Source organism: Periplaneta americana, chromosome 8 (assembly GCF_040183065.1).
Source record: "Periplaneta americana isolate PAMFEO1 chromosome 8, P.americana_PAMFEO1_priV1, whole genome shotgun sequence".
NCBI lineage: Eukaryota > Metazoa > Arthropoda > Insecta > Blattodea > Blattidae > Periplaneta > Periplaneta americana.
The window spans coordinates 39,126,783-39,142,769 of record NC_091124.1 but is presented as its reverse complement, the minus strand read 5'-3'; positions in this window follow the sequence as shown (position 1 = coordinate 39,142,769).

The window sequence follows — 15,987 nt, the reverse complement described above, 5'->3', positions numbered from 1 at the left end:
TAAATAACTATGTTAGACCTACTTTATCTTATTTTACATACAATAATAATTTAACTATTAGGCCTAACTACTTATAAAATAAAAAAAAAACTATTATTAATATTGAGAATTACATGCATTAAAAACACTCAAATATGTACGCACAAATTCACTTAAAATTCCGAAATGAAAACACTTAAAGCTCCCGGTCGGGCAAGTTACCTGGTTGAGGTTTTTTCCGGGGTTTTCCCTCAACCCAATATGAGCAAATGCTGGGTAACTTTCGGTGCTGGACCTCGGACTCATTTCACCAGCATTATCTATTTATTTGTCTATGATTATCACCTTCTTCTCATTCAGACGCTAAATAACCTAAGATAAAGCGACGTAAAATAACCTATTAAAGCAAAAAAATGAATACACTTAAAGCTGAAGAGCCAGCAAACTTACCATTCTAGGCTATAGGATCCCACGGAAAACAAAACGCTAGCCATATAATGGGAAATATTCAAATTGTTGGGCCTAAAGAAAAACACAGTCACTATTGTTGCCTTATTGGCTATTGCTAATTTAATTAACACCAGTCTGATACAGATTTATTAATTTTCTTTCACGACTGTATGAAACTTCGTGACACAATAATCTTGTCCATATTTTCAGAATCAATCTTGTTTCTCCTGTCCGTAAAAATAAACTTGTGCGTAGAAAAGTTCTTTCTACATCACATGAAGTGAGGGAACAAAGCTTACAATCTTTTTTTTTTTTTTTTAACTGGAGGAGGGACTCGAAGGCTTGTACTGCTGCCTGAGGTTTACTGTGCTCATCACTCTTGTTCTGTGAATGATTGGATAGCAGAACGGCCGCGTTCTTGTACAAGTACAGCAACCAAGGCTATGGTGTGGATGATCATGATGATGATGATGATGATGATGATATTGAATTAATGATTGCCCTCTCATTTCACGGTCAGACGCGCTAACCGTTACTCCACAGCGGTGGACCAGAATCTGTGGAAGGGGGGGGGTTGCCCTATTTTACATATGTATGTAGGGCTATAGTTTTACAAAAAAAAAAAAAAAAAGATGAGCATAAAGACAAATGGAAAAGAAAATTAAATAAGCTTACACAATGAAAACAAAACATAAACAATCCGCAATTTAGACATTGCGATTGCAAAGCAAACGTCAGGCATCAATTTGAGACATAAAAAAAAACAGTTACACGATAGGATTAACGTCCCCATGACATCGTATCACTGAAGCACTTTGCTAATTTCCCCCATCTTCTTCAGACCATCATGCTTTTCTTTAACTGTCGAGTCGTTTTATCGACATAATTTATTCAGAACTCCTTAATTTGACTTGTGAATACGTATAAACTCTGATATTGAGAGGAAAATGCTGTTTTTTTTTTTTATTTTCACAAGGGAAAATGGCAGACCACCTAATACAGCATAACCTCTTGATCACAACGCCCTCTATAGGTATAAGGAACATCAAAACAAACACACAAACCTCAGTGGCCCCTGTCAACTGTAGGCCTACCATATACAGAAATCTACCTACATTAAATCTGCATTTAAATGTTTGTGATTTTTTTCTGTGGGGGAATTTAAAACAGAAAGTGTATGCCAGCAATCCTCACGCTCTTGGAGAGCTGGACAATTGAAATCAGGCGAGTAGGCTACTGAGTAAAATTATAAGTAGAGAATTGCAGAAGATGTTTCAGAATTTTATACATTTATATGATTCTTACATCCAGAAAGTTGGACATCATTTTCAACATATGCTTTGATAAAAGGTAAGATCAACATAAAGTTCTCTTATTAGTTCTTACAAGTACATTATTTGTATGGGACTGTCGGTCTAAACCACCGCTTTTCACTGTCGATTCGTTTTCTTCCCGTGCGAGAGTGGCCTATCTCCCCACTAAACACGCGCACTACGACCGGTTATAATGCCGGTAAGTTGTACAGTATATGTCGCGCACAAATGCATTATATAGAACAAAGAATATATTGTATTTTTTACTGTCATCCTCTGAGGAGTTTAGTGCTGAGAGGAATGCAGTTCCGACTAGTCTAGCGCGGTACTGGAGTGGGAGGGAACAGTGACAGCGGCAGTCTGGAAGGAAGTGCAACCATACTGAAAACATTCGCCCAATTTACGAGAGCAGTATGCCTATTAGTTTTCTAACGTATTTTTGGCGAGATAGAGATACAGCCATTCGTACTTACGCATTCAGAGAAGGAAAGTATTGTAGAAAATTTTATTTATTTATTTATTTATTTATTTATTTATTCAGGTGTAGTTAAGGCCATCACACCACCAGAAATACAAATACAATAAAATAAATAAAAAGAAAAATCATAATACAACTACAATAATATAAATGAAAAGAAGAATTATACTATACAATTTAGTGATTAGTAGAATTGAATTAAATTTGTAAAGTAATCAATTTAAATATACTGTAGGCCTACTGCTGAACTCACTTGAGAAGTAAAACTACTTGATTTGTATTTTAAGATATCACCAACAAATGATTTTCGCATGCCATTATAGAAATCTGTTTTTCACGATACCAATCACACATATTCTAAAATTCCAATAGAATAAAACCAAAAACTTTTCCACAGCATGTTTCCTTAAAAATGACTTGTAACGGTGAAATATTTAATATGAGTAATTCATATAATGTTAACATAGCTAACATCAGGGAGATGTTTGAGCAAAACTTGCAACAATATGTTTAATATATTAATAACGAAACCATATAGGCCTAGGTAAACAATATGTATATGAAATATTCACACACTACTACAAACTGAAGACTGCATATTTTTGGACGATTAATACTTCCCACTCCGCACGACTCGGCTTGGCTGTAGCAACAAAAGAATCTACCTGCAACCCCTCCGCACCGATGGCAAGAATACCTCAGGTCCCAGCGCTTAACTCGTCGGAGGAAGACAGTACTTGGCTATTTAACGACGCTGTATAAACTACTGGCTTATTTAACATCTATGACATTGGTGATAGCGAGATGAGGCCGAGGATTCGCCATAGATTACCTTACGGATGGAGAAAAACCTCGGAAAAACTCAACAAGGTAATCAGCCCAGGCGGGAATCGAAACCATGCCCGAGCGCAACTCCAGATCAGCAGACAAAAACGCTATCGCCGGAGCTACGGCGGGGCTCAAAAATATTGTAATAGAATGGATAGAAGTAGAATAATTTTCTCTATAGATAGTTTAGAAAACTTTTCCATTAAGAAACTGAGAGGAACTAGTATCCCAGTGTATAAATTTTAATAATGAATTTCCTATACATAGTGTGTCTCTCGATTCAACAGACGTTCTAGGTCTATAAACTCTGAATAGAACAAGAAAGCTTGACAGTCAACTGTCTGAAACAGAAGAAAGCCTGAAGTTGAAAAGATGCAAAAGTCACTCTTTGCTTGTTCAGTAACTATGCTAGTAGTTACGCCTAGAGTTAGTCAACTGTTCAAAACAAAATGAAGTCTAAAGTTGACATGAATGTTTTCAAATTATGTAGAAATCATCTGCTTTCTGCTCGTATACAAAAATGTTAGGAAATGAGCTGGATTTATTAATTACGCCCATATTTGAATGTCCCATGCGTGCTTCCACACAATTAACAAATGACACGCGTTGTGCACGAACACGTACACTAATTTTAAATCTTGTTTAAATTCGAAACAAGTTTTACGTTTAATTTTCAAGTTCTCGTAAATTAAAATGTCTGCGATGTGACTTATGAAATAAAAGTTTGATTTATCAACATATTTACACTTTCATTAAAGTCGGCACGGAATGGGACGACCGCAGCCTAGTTTTTAAAATACAGACGGCACTAATCCGTGAATACGAACTTATCACGGGAGCAAATTAATGACTTCGAAAGTAAGGCTGACCTTGGCGAACAAGGATAGCGTTCCAGACTTCAGATAAGCATCTACACAGTTTTCATCCTCGATATCAGGATCACGTGATTCCAGCATATTTATGGCGTTCAATAGTCTTATACACCGATAATCACTAAACAATTTCTTGAATCTAGCAAAGACATCTGTTTCAAAAGGGGAAAACTGCAAGCAAAAATATTTAGATTACGTGGTTTAAAGATGTCAATCAGCTAATGTTTACGCCTAAGTATACAATTAAATAATTATTATACAAAACTCCATGCTCTCAACAAACATTGCTATTGTTATGGCTAGAGTTGGGCAGAATATGAAAAACATTTTTGCCAAAATATGAAAATATGAAATAAATATCTCGATGCCAAAAGATCTTCGTTCCTAAACGATTTGAGCAGGTTTACATTATTATTTACGAAATAAGCCTTTAGAAGCCCTTAGAGATTTTGTCCCCGAACGGCCAATGTAGAAATACAACGAATTATCAATCGTACTTATAAATATATCATATGTCAAAACATATCACATATAATTTCCTAAGTGAATTTTTACATGAAACCAGAAATGTAAATGGTGACATGTGCTTCTATTGAAATAAATATAAATACTTAAACCTTAAAATAACATCGCTATATGACACAGCGATAAATGAATAAAATTAGAGCATCACAGAACGTGAAAAGTTTGACGTCATATCCGTTTAGAGAAAGATAAGCTCTAAGTCACAGAATAACAAAATAATCTCTAAGTTAAGGGGTTAGGTACAGCTTACAACAGTAAAATTTTGGAAATATTCAACATTTTTTTTCCTCCATTACTATATCTTGTACAATAATAAAAATTAGTATGGGTAAAACACTGTTCTTCTGCTATATGAAAAAAATATTTTTACGATTTAAAAGAAATTATTTACATTTTTTTCTCAAAATTCAGTTCACTGTGCAGTGATGAAGCGTTTCCCACATAACTCAAAAACTATCCAACATTCTGTGATTAAAGTTTTTGTGTGTATTTATGCATGTCATATCTACAATGATGCAATATCACTTCTCTACCTTTGATAGTTTTTCTGATAAAAAATAAATTCATTTGAAAAAATGGTCAAATATCAGTATTTTCTTCTAACACAAAATAAAAAAAAAATATATATATATTATTTATTAAGGACTGTAGTTGAAAGAGCATGATATTGTAAGCATGAGTTTCAGCAATAAAATAAAAGAGAGAGAACATGAAAAAGTTTACAAGTTTATGAGATGTGAGGGAAACGCTTCATTACTGCATAGTAAATTGCCACTATTTTGAATTTTGAACAAAGAAAAATATATATATTTTTTTAAATCGTAAAAATATTTTTTTCATATAGCAGAAGGAGAGTGTTTTACACATACCAATTTTCATTATTGTACAGGATACCGTAAACTGGGGTTACTTTGAACACAGAGGAAACTTTGAACATTTTTTTCAGAATCATATTTAGGTTTCTACATGCTGCATTTGTTATAGATGGAGGTAAATTATCATAAAATCATTATAATGCCAAATTTACCTCCTTCTATAACAAGTACAGCATGTAGAAACCTAAATATGATTTTCTGAAAAAATGTTCGAAGTTTCCTCTGTGTTCAAAGTAACCCCAGTTTACGGTACAGTAATGGAGGAAAAAAATATTGAATATTTTCAAACATTTTACTGCTGTAAGCTGTGCCTAACCTCTTAATGAAAGTTATAGCTAAAATTGTACTCCTCGATGTGAGTAAAATGCATTAACATAAATTATAAATTAGCAGTTGTTCTAAATGTGCACAGAAGCAAATAAAAATTCAATTTTCGGATAAGAAACTAATTGCTGAACAAAATTAAAGCGGCTACATGGACAACATTAATCATTGTTATGATAATGCACTCAGAAACAAGACAAGTGAATCACGTCTTTCGTTGGTCTGACCCCATCCCATTTATTTTTATTCGTCTCTGACTCAGAACAATAAAGCGTTTGTAAAATGTTAATTCGCTCTGGTTTTTACTGCCGACTTCACGCCTACTGCTTTGGAAAATGGAGCAAAAGAACTTTCAAGTAAGATAAAGAACTTCAGTGTATTAAAATGTTTGCATAGTAATCCACTTCAAATGGACTATAGTTATAGAAATTACATGCAAGTTAAATTACAACTCGTATTAATAAGGAAGCCAATGTCACAATCAATGTTACTGCTACTGAAATAATAATAATAACCATCATCATCGTAATGAATTACTTTTATTTGCAATAATTAAGACGTTCTCTGGATCAAGAACTTAACTGCAAAATCTTAAAGTTGAGATAACAGAGCATCAAACATTTTAGATATCATATAGCACCATTGCGCAGAACGACATTCAAATGTTTCTAGAGCCGCTGTGTTTTCGTTGGAGGCTGAGTCCGTGGATACCCAGAGTAGTAACACAGTCTAATATATACAGTCACGAAACTCAATACTTACTAAATATGCAAACATAGATAGTTGCTCACCACCAGGATCGCTACTATTGCCTCATCACAGAGACTTTCCCTAAGAGACGATAAAATGTATTGTACTTTCGATATAGTGTTCTTTTGAAAAAATTAACACCTTCCTTCCACTATTGAAATATGAAATACATAAGGTTTATATATTATTTTCATAAAATGTATATTATATTCTATAAACTCACCTTCCTGGATCTTTCGGAAGAAGGATAACTCTAACCTCTTTTTCTTACAATTTATAGTGCTACAAACGTCCCTTGTCTCATATTATTATTCAAATTATTGTATTTTAGCTATTTACAGTAAGTTATTACAACCGATAACGAACATTTCACAGTTTATACAACTTTTCACAACAATGCGAAATACGGCACAGTCAATGTATTTTCGATCCAAACTGTAATGTACCATATCTTCGAGTTTCCTATTTCAGTGTATGCTACTCAGTGAAATATTATAACTTTATTGCCTATCATTGCTAAGATTTATTTAGTGTAATGTGTCCATAAGTGCCGTTTACTTCTTGTTGCATAATATGTTGCAGAAATAATTACAAAACTGTATTATTTTAATGTGAAAAGAATTTTACATATTAACATAATCTGTTCGCGTCGACATTTTAAGTTTAGAATGGAAGCTATTCTGAGGTTTAATAAAAAAGAATTTATATTGTGATTTTAATTTAGCACATCTACCTTCCTTAATTTTAGACAAAAAATTTACCATACCACTCCTATGAAATTAGTGTACGTTACTTCGTCTCTTAAGTAGTAGATAAATACAATAATTTAGTACTCAATTGTAGTATTAAAATACAAACTGAATGTGCGGAGTATCATACATGACATTATGCTTAATTATAATGTATAATTGCGAATTTAGGGATATAAGTTAAATATAGTAAACATAACCTATAATTTCCATATGAATGGCAAGGTATTGGAGATCACTAAATTTAGACAGAAAGGGGCAACTGGTACAGTAAACATAACCTATAATTTCAACATGTCTAAATATCCGTGCGGTGCAACTGAAAATTATTGAATCGTGCATAAATGAATGTTCTAGAATTTCGCAACATTTAATCGAAATAAAGGCAGGTATTACACATTCGAACAACGTAATTTTCACATCAAAAATAATATTACACTTTAACTCGCAAGTGAATTGTCTGAAGTGTCTCATAATCATTGTTTTAAATTTTATTAATGGAATTACACTACATTTTAGAGAAACATAGGTATGTTACTGTTTATGCATTCCAACTAATTTATATGGTTGAAAGGCCGCCCTTGTCTGCCTTAAGGCCTGTATTAGATCACGATGACTGTGGCACAGTCTATTGTTCCTAGTACTCACAGCGCTCCAAGCGGCTAGCAACTACCGCGAGAATTGCAAAAAATCATCCCAAGCTTCGTGACTGTATATATTAGACTGTGGTAGCAATAAGCTAGTCGGCCGCCATTGTTATTCCATTTCAACAAGCTTGGGATAGGAACATTTAAAGTAAAACTCAATTCAGGCCGTGTCCGTGGCCCTTAAAATTAAAAATATTTGACTCTGATTTAGGCTACATTCTTTCCCTATACAACTGTATACGGCAAACAGCGCGCGCTGCTATAACAATGGCTGATTTGTCGGCATTTTCGACGCAAAGAATTGCTGTACTCTGGATATCCACGGACTCTGGTTGGAGGGAAAGTCAGAAGAGTGATGTGTTATTAAGCACTTAATAATCCTGAAAATAGAACAACGATGTTAACATGTTGTTGATATTCCAGAGAATGGTTCAATTGTGATTAGGTATAATAACACATTACGAAGTTGCAAATCGAGCTTTCAGGTATAACTCCCTGTAAAGTTGATTTGAATAATTTCGAGGGAAAAATTGTTCCCGGGTCGGGCATCGAACCCGGGACCTTTGGTTAAACGTACCAACGCTCTTCTAACTGAGCTACCCGGGAACTCTACCAGACACCGACCCAATTTTTCCCTCTATATCCACAGACCTCAAAGTGGGCTGACAACAGTCAAGCGACCAACACTGAGTGCACACTAACTCTGTGTGACTTAAATTGTGGTTTTCTGTTAACGAACAGTGACGTGTATTATGCAAATCGAGCTTTCAGGTATAAGTTGATTTGAATAATTTCGAGGGAAAAATTGTTCCGGGGCCGGGCATCGAACCCGGGACCTTTGGTTAAACGTACCAACGCTCTTCCAACTGAGCTAGCCGGGAACTCTACCAGACACAGACCCAATTTTTCTCTCTATATCCACAGACCTCAAAGTGGGCTGACAACTGTCAAGCGACCAACAATGAGTGCACACTAACTCTGTGTGACTTAATGAAATTAATTTGAATTTTTTGACTCCAGAAATCTTCAGCTCAAACATATGGGCCTACTGACCAATGACAAATTTAAGTCACACAGAGTTAGTGTGCACTCAATGTTGGTTGCTAGACGGTTGTCAGCCCACTTTGAGGTCTGTGGATACAGAGGGAAAAATTGGGTCGGTGTCTGGTAGAGTTCCCGGGTAGCTCAGTTGGAAGAGCTTTGGTACGTTTAACCTAAGGTCCCGGGTTCGATGCCCAGCCCCGGAACAATTTTTCCCTCGAAATTATTACATTACGAAGTTAGCTCAATCGATCTTTTGACTTTTAGTGTGAAATTAATTTGAATTTTTTGAGTCCAGAAATCTACAGCCCAAACATATGGGCCTAGTGACCAATTACATATTTATTATTATATTTGTATTGATTATTAAACGACACTTTATCAACTACTGTGGTTATCTAGCATCTGAATGAGATGGTGATAACGGCAGAAGTTACCCAACATTAATTTACTCTTAATGGGTTGAGGGAAACTCCCGGAAAACCCTAAAATAAAAATAGTATTTGCCTCGTCATCTGTTACCGAATGCCATAAAGACAAGGAAAATAGAAGAAAGACTCATACTTCGCATTTTATTTTCAATTTCTTGTTTTGTAAATTCATTTTGTCTTTACTTACTTACTCACTTACTAATGGTTTTTAGAGAACCCGAAGGTCCATTGCTGCCCTCACATAGGCCCACCATCGGTCCCTATCCTGAGCAAGATTAATCCAGTCTCTATCACCATATCCCACCTCCCTCAAATCCATTTTAATATTATCCTCCCATCTACTTTTCGGCCTCCTCAGAGGTATTTTTCCTTCCGACTTCTAACGAACACTCTATATGCATTTCTGGACTCGCCCATACGTGCTACATGTCTTGCCCATCTCAAACGTCTGGATTTAATGTTCCTAATATGTTAGGTGAAGAATACAATGCATTCAGTTCTACGTTGTGTAACTTTCTTCATTGTCCTGTAACGTCATCCCTCTTAGCTCCAAATATTTTCCCAAACAACTTATTCTCAAACACCCTTAATCTCTGTTCCTCTCTGAAAGTGAGAGTCCAAGTTTCACAACCATAAAGAACAACCGGTAATATAACTGTTTTATAAATTCTAACTTTAAATTTTTTTGACAGCAGACTGAATTACAAAAACTTCTCAACGGAATAATAACAAGCATTTCCTATATTTATTTTGCGTTTAATTTCCTCCCGAGTGTCATTTATATTTGTTACCGTTGCTCCAAGATATTTGAATTTTTCCACCTTTTCAAAGGATAAATTTCCAATTTTTATATTTTCATTTCGTACTATGTTATGGTCACGAGACATAATCACATATTTTGTCTTTTCGGGATTTACTTCTAAACCAATCGCTTTACTTGCTTCAAGTAAAATTCCCGTGTTCTCCTAAATAGTTAGTGGATTTTCTCCTAACATATTCACGTCATCCGCATAAACAAGCCCATTTTGTCCTTAATGAAGGAAATAATTTGATTTCATATTTTATATTTAAGGCAAACTCGGCTAATTTCGCAGTATTAAAGTTTTCTGTCTATGCTTGAAAAAAATTTCCTTCATGTAGCAGTTAATCACTAGACATAATTGTATTGGTTGGTATAAAATTTTTATTTTTTAAGTGTATCTCAACAGGGTAAGTAGCTCCATCTAAAACATGAGATCATATGTGTGTGTTTCAGGAACTCGTGTAACTTCGCAGTACTGCTCGGGCAATTTCGCAGTAATACTTATGCAATTTTCAAGAATACTCTTTTTAGCTCAAAACATGTTTTAATGTAATCTAAACATTAACACATGTTTATACACATGAACTGAGCACACATTAACAAACTAGGCAATATAAGTGTGTATATATATATATATATATATATATATATATATATATATAAGAACTGGGCTTTAATTATTAACATTAATAACAGGAAAAGGCTTGCATATTAATTGTAAATTAATAAATTTATCTAACACATATCTGCATTAAACATTATGCTAAAGATGGAAAAAACATTATGACAACTATTTAGGCCTAATCCTAATCCGAAAGACAATTTTATTGTTGTTTCTTCTTTCTCTGCCATTGTTTGAAGGTGGACAGACTTTGCTCCTTTCAGGGACACAATTTTATTAGGTTTGGTAACAAATGAAAACCATGTTTCTTTTAAATTCCAAGTGAGATTAGGCTTGGTACTCGGTGTGCTTTCTCATACACACTTCCTAGCACATCATAAAAATCGTTCAAATTCGAGCGAGTTGAGGCTGCTGTGAGGCTGCTGCTCTATGATAGGACAGATTTTCTGGCTATCGCATACTTAGCCCATAGCGCTTCTTAAAGGAAGTTCGAGTCTGCTTGCCACTTGAACTGTTCTGCCGGCAACTAGCGGAAACTAGTTAAGAAATTGAGTACCGGCAAAAGCATATCACGAACAAATTAGGCTATTATTGAATAAAACAACAAGCAAGGGTTCAAATTAATCATAAAAATGTGGAGAATTCATTAATCAAAGTGTGATAATTACAGTTCTGAATATCTCGACGATATACTGTCCAGAAAAACAACACTGCAAATTTATTCACTCTATCTCAGCAAACACACACCTACTAAAGCAGATAGTTGTGTAACATTCGCCAGAATGCGTTGCACTAGGATCTTCCTGCATAAAACATCCCCGACAGGTTCTGCCATTTACCCGTATTTTTTGTAAGCTCAAACGAACACGGACAACTCCGCAATTAATTAATATATGAGATACTGCGAAATTAGCCCAGTTTGCCTTAGAGTTACTTTCGTAAATTTGCAGTGTCAACTTTCCGCCATAGTTTGATAATATGATCCAATGAATTTTTGTGGCTCGCAGGGAGACAGGTTTTCCAGTTGCAGTCACTGTTTTCTCATGAATATATTTCCACATATTCAAGTTTCCATAGGGCTTCGTTGCAATTACTTCACGCATTAATATTAAGTCATTATTGCTCACGATAAACGACTGAAATTATCTTGTCACCGTATCACGATTTCTGGTAACGAAAATGTGACGCATGCGTAGAACATCTATCATATTATTTTACAGTTTATCGTAAACTAAAACCAGCGTGGCAAAAACTGTTTAAGGTTTAATTTTAACGCCAAAGTAAAGATATTTAATACAAAAGCTAATATTCAACATTAATCGTGGAACTAAGGTTTCCTAATCAAACTTTTAAGTGTTTTTGTAGACACCTAAATACGGTTCATTGTACCTAAAATCGAAGTATAGTCTATATGAAGGGTTCAGAGCCATAGTGGGCCAAGCGCCATTTATTAAAAACGGAGAAAACAAGAGTTAAAATTAAGTGATTGCCATAATTTAACGGAACATATAGCAAGTAAGATAAAGAATGCACATTAAAATTAAATGATATGTCAATCTTCATTAAATTAAAGTATTTACTTAACTTTAACCCTTGTTTTCTCCGTTTTTAAGAAATGGCACTTGGCCCGCTATGGCTCTGAACCCTTCATTTATAAGTAATTTAACTTAAGGCTATGGATTGGTGAAAAAAAAACGAAAAATAAAAAACAAAAAAAAATGGAAATTTTGTTTTGAACTCTGAAAAATAAAATGTTTTAGTTTTCTAAATCTGCGCTTATTTTGGTCCTATGACAATTTAAAGCCCCTCAGGACGAATTTAAATGGTTAGCGTGTGCGTGGAGCTGCAGCCCTTTAAACCGATACTCAGCTGTCATTCTGTCAGATTTTATTCTCCATTCTAAGCAATTTTACTTTTCATTCAGTTCATATTTCGCGCTGTTATGTATGAGAAAAATGTGTGTGGTAGACCTATATATTGAAGGAAGGATGTCGATAGTATATATCACAGTCTAATACCACAGTCTAATATATACAGTCGCGCAACTCATACGTATAAAATATGCCAACATTTGACAGCTGGCGCGACAGTAGCCCTCTAGCGGCAGGCAAGTTAAAAGTGTGCACACGACATATGATAACACATTAGAAAACGGGTTTTGCGTAATTTATTTTATATTTTTATGCTATACAGTAAGTGTATATGGCTCTTATTAATTTTACTTTAGAATCCTTGAAGAATTTCACACACAGTTAATCTACAAGTTTCAGAAGCTGGGAATAAACGTAATTCTTTCTGCTCCTTACAACTGAATCCTGGCCCTGATCATGTATCATGGTTTGAAATAATATAATTGTTCGTACGTGGACGGTTAATTCAATTGATTCCTAAATATATTTATGAAACATTGGAACTCTATATCTCCTGTGAGAAGAGTCAAAATTAGTAGCTTCAAAATTGTAGGGTACATCGCGTGGTGAAGTCCTCTCCCTTTTTCCTGGGAAATTAACTATTTTCCATACCGCAAATTGGGGTAAACTCGGCCGCTGAAGTAAACTTGAAAATAAAAAAAGGGAGGATTTAAACCTTAATATGACAGACATTGATTTATGAAGTTCATTATTTTTCAATTTCTTAAGAACCGATATTTCCTTTATTATTTTGAGTCACAAATAGTGCTGATATTGTGGTTTAAATTGTTATGGCAATTTTACCGCATTTTACATTACATTTCCAGTTTTCACACATAAGCTTAATTTTAACTTATCCTACCTTTATAATACGTAAATTACATGCACTTACTGTTAATATGACGTAGATGAGAACAAATAAATGAACACACAATTTTGTTGAAAAAATTGTGACTTCAATTAACTCAGAAAATGTAGGCCTAATTTTATTTTCAGAGCAGAAGTGGTGTAAGTCAAAAATGGGTAATGATTCTGTAAATTACAGCGCAAAGTAGCAGTTAATATTGAGTTTACTTAAACTATTAGTAGTCATTGAATAGCACGAAGGATATATTAATTGCTACTTTGCGCTGTATTTTACAGAATTTTTACTTTAAACCTCATTACCTAATTTTGACTTACACCATTTCTGCTCCGAACGGCTCAAATAATCACTGGAAATGTAAAATAAACACCAATAAGAGTCATGCAAGTTATTACAGAAAAGATTGCTTTTTATATTGAATTAAAAAAGGCTCTTTTATTTCTTGAGAACTTAATACGTCTGCCACATGAACCTACACCAACACATAAGAAATTTATCGACACAATCTGGATTTATTCAAGAAATGAATATTTTCAAAAGAATTATAATACGCCATGAATTCTTGAAAAATTAACACCATAATCCCTACTTGAATGCAATATAACATTCAACTTTTGAAAAATGTAAAGAAAAAAAACACGAATACAAAAATTATGGAATTACTTGCATTAAAAACTGTAGATACATTATCCAAAATCGGAAGGGTTACACATTTACACATGATCTCTGCAAAACAATAATATACTGTAACAGGTATTTACTTTGTTTTTATTTAAACTCTCCTTCCTGACATACAAATAGGTAACTGATAACTAATAAATGTTTTATAGAACACAATACGTAGGCTACCTACAGCGTGGATTATAGGTCTTGGTCTTTAGGGAATATGAAGAACGACAAATTCGGAGATTTAAACTTGTTGTTACTGCAATTTTCGTCATTGCACACACTGCCTTTATTCCGACGCATGATTAAAACGTTATTATAACGTCTCGCATACCTTTAAAGCACGTGCTGGCCGTATCAACCCTATGACCAGTGCCTTGCCTTGCCTGCCACTTGAGCGCTAGTGTCGTGAATGTTGGCAAAAAAAGTGTTGAAATTGCGCGACTGTATATATTAGACTGTGATATACATGCTGTACTTTGATACTCGTTGTCTCGATTTTCCAATTTTCAACATTTTGTAACATTCAAAATGCTATAATGAATGCAGTTTTTCTCAAATCTCAGTGAAATTTTGAACATGTAGTGAAGTGAACTGACACGTGTGTTTTCTTCTGTTATTAAAAGTTTTCAAATCACCATGTGTTAAGGATGTGATAAGTTTTAAAAAAATTGGAAAAGTAACTATTTCTTCTCAAAAAGTAACTGGAAAAATATGAAAAGTATATGTCATATTTTACATACATCTCTCAGAAATAAATTGAATATAAATTTAAAGAAAAATTATGTCAACTTTGAAAATTGGGAAAATTATAATTCGGTATTCAAAAACAACAAAAATTAAGTAGCCTATAAATTAAGTAAACTAAGTAAAATATCAAAGTGAAAATTTGTGTATTCCATTCTAAGAAATGTGTGGTAAACGTTTAAGATTAATTGGTGTAAAAATGTAAAAGTTACAAATTTCACAGATCCATAGCCTTAAACATCTCTTCCTGTCCTTCAAAAGTACATGCAAATTATTTATTGGTTTTGTTTATTTTCTCTCAGCTATTGGTTTGTCTTCAATAACAGGTCCTCTGCATTGCGGATGTGTACAGGTTAAAACTTTGCGTAGCATTTTGCTGTTGTATAAAGTCACATTGCTAATTTGAACATGTATTACCCCACCTTTTAGCTTTCAAATTGCAAACTTGGGCAATCCTTTTTAGATTCAACCTGCAATGCGGGCAGAAGTTGTAGCTTAGTTTCAAGAAAATTGAGACGATATTTCACGCAATGTCCTACATTGGGACATCGTCGACCTTGACCGCACAATTCCTGCTAAATCGTTGTGATTTCCAGCAGTGATAACTGGCGAGTACGATGGCGAATTTCGTGCGTAGCAACAACTCCTGAATTCCAGTCTAAAGCCAGGGTTTTAAAAATAAAGTTACCCATTTACCTACCAGCCAATTACAACAGTTTTATAACGTTTACGTAATAATATAAAACTTTGTTTCGGTCAACATAACCTATACTTACAGTGCGATCGACTAACATATTTATGTAATTTTAAACAGCTGAAGTAAGAAACTCTGTACCAAGGGTACAGAAACTTTCTTCTCTGTGGACCACTTAGAGGAAATTACACATTAATAGGGTTAGCTATTCCGGTCATGTACTAATTCACCAATGGAATATAAGAACCCGTTGAATATCAACCACACAGTACATATTTCAAGAAGCGGATTATAAGAATCTATAGAGCTAAAGAAAAACATTCTGATGGGACAAACGTAATGCAGTACAATGAATAAAGTCTAGATTTTACATAGAAATGATCCTTAAAAAAATGTATAGATACGGAATTAAAATTTGG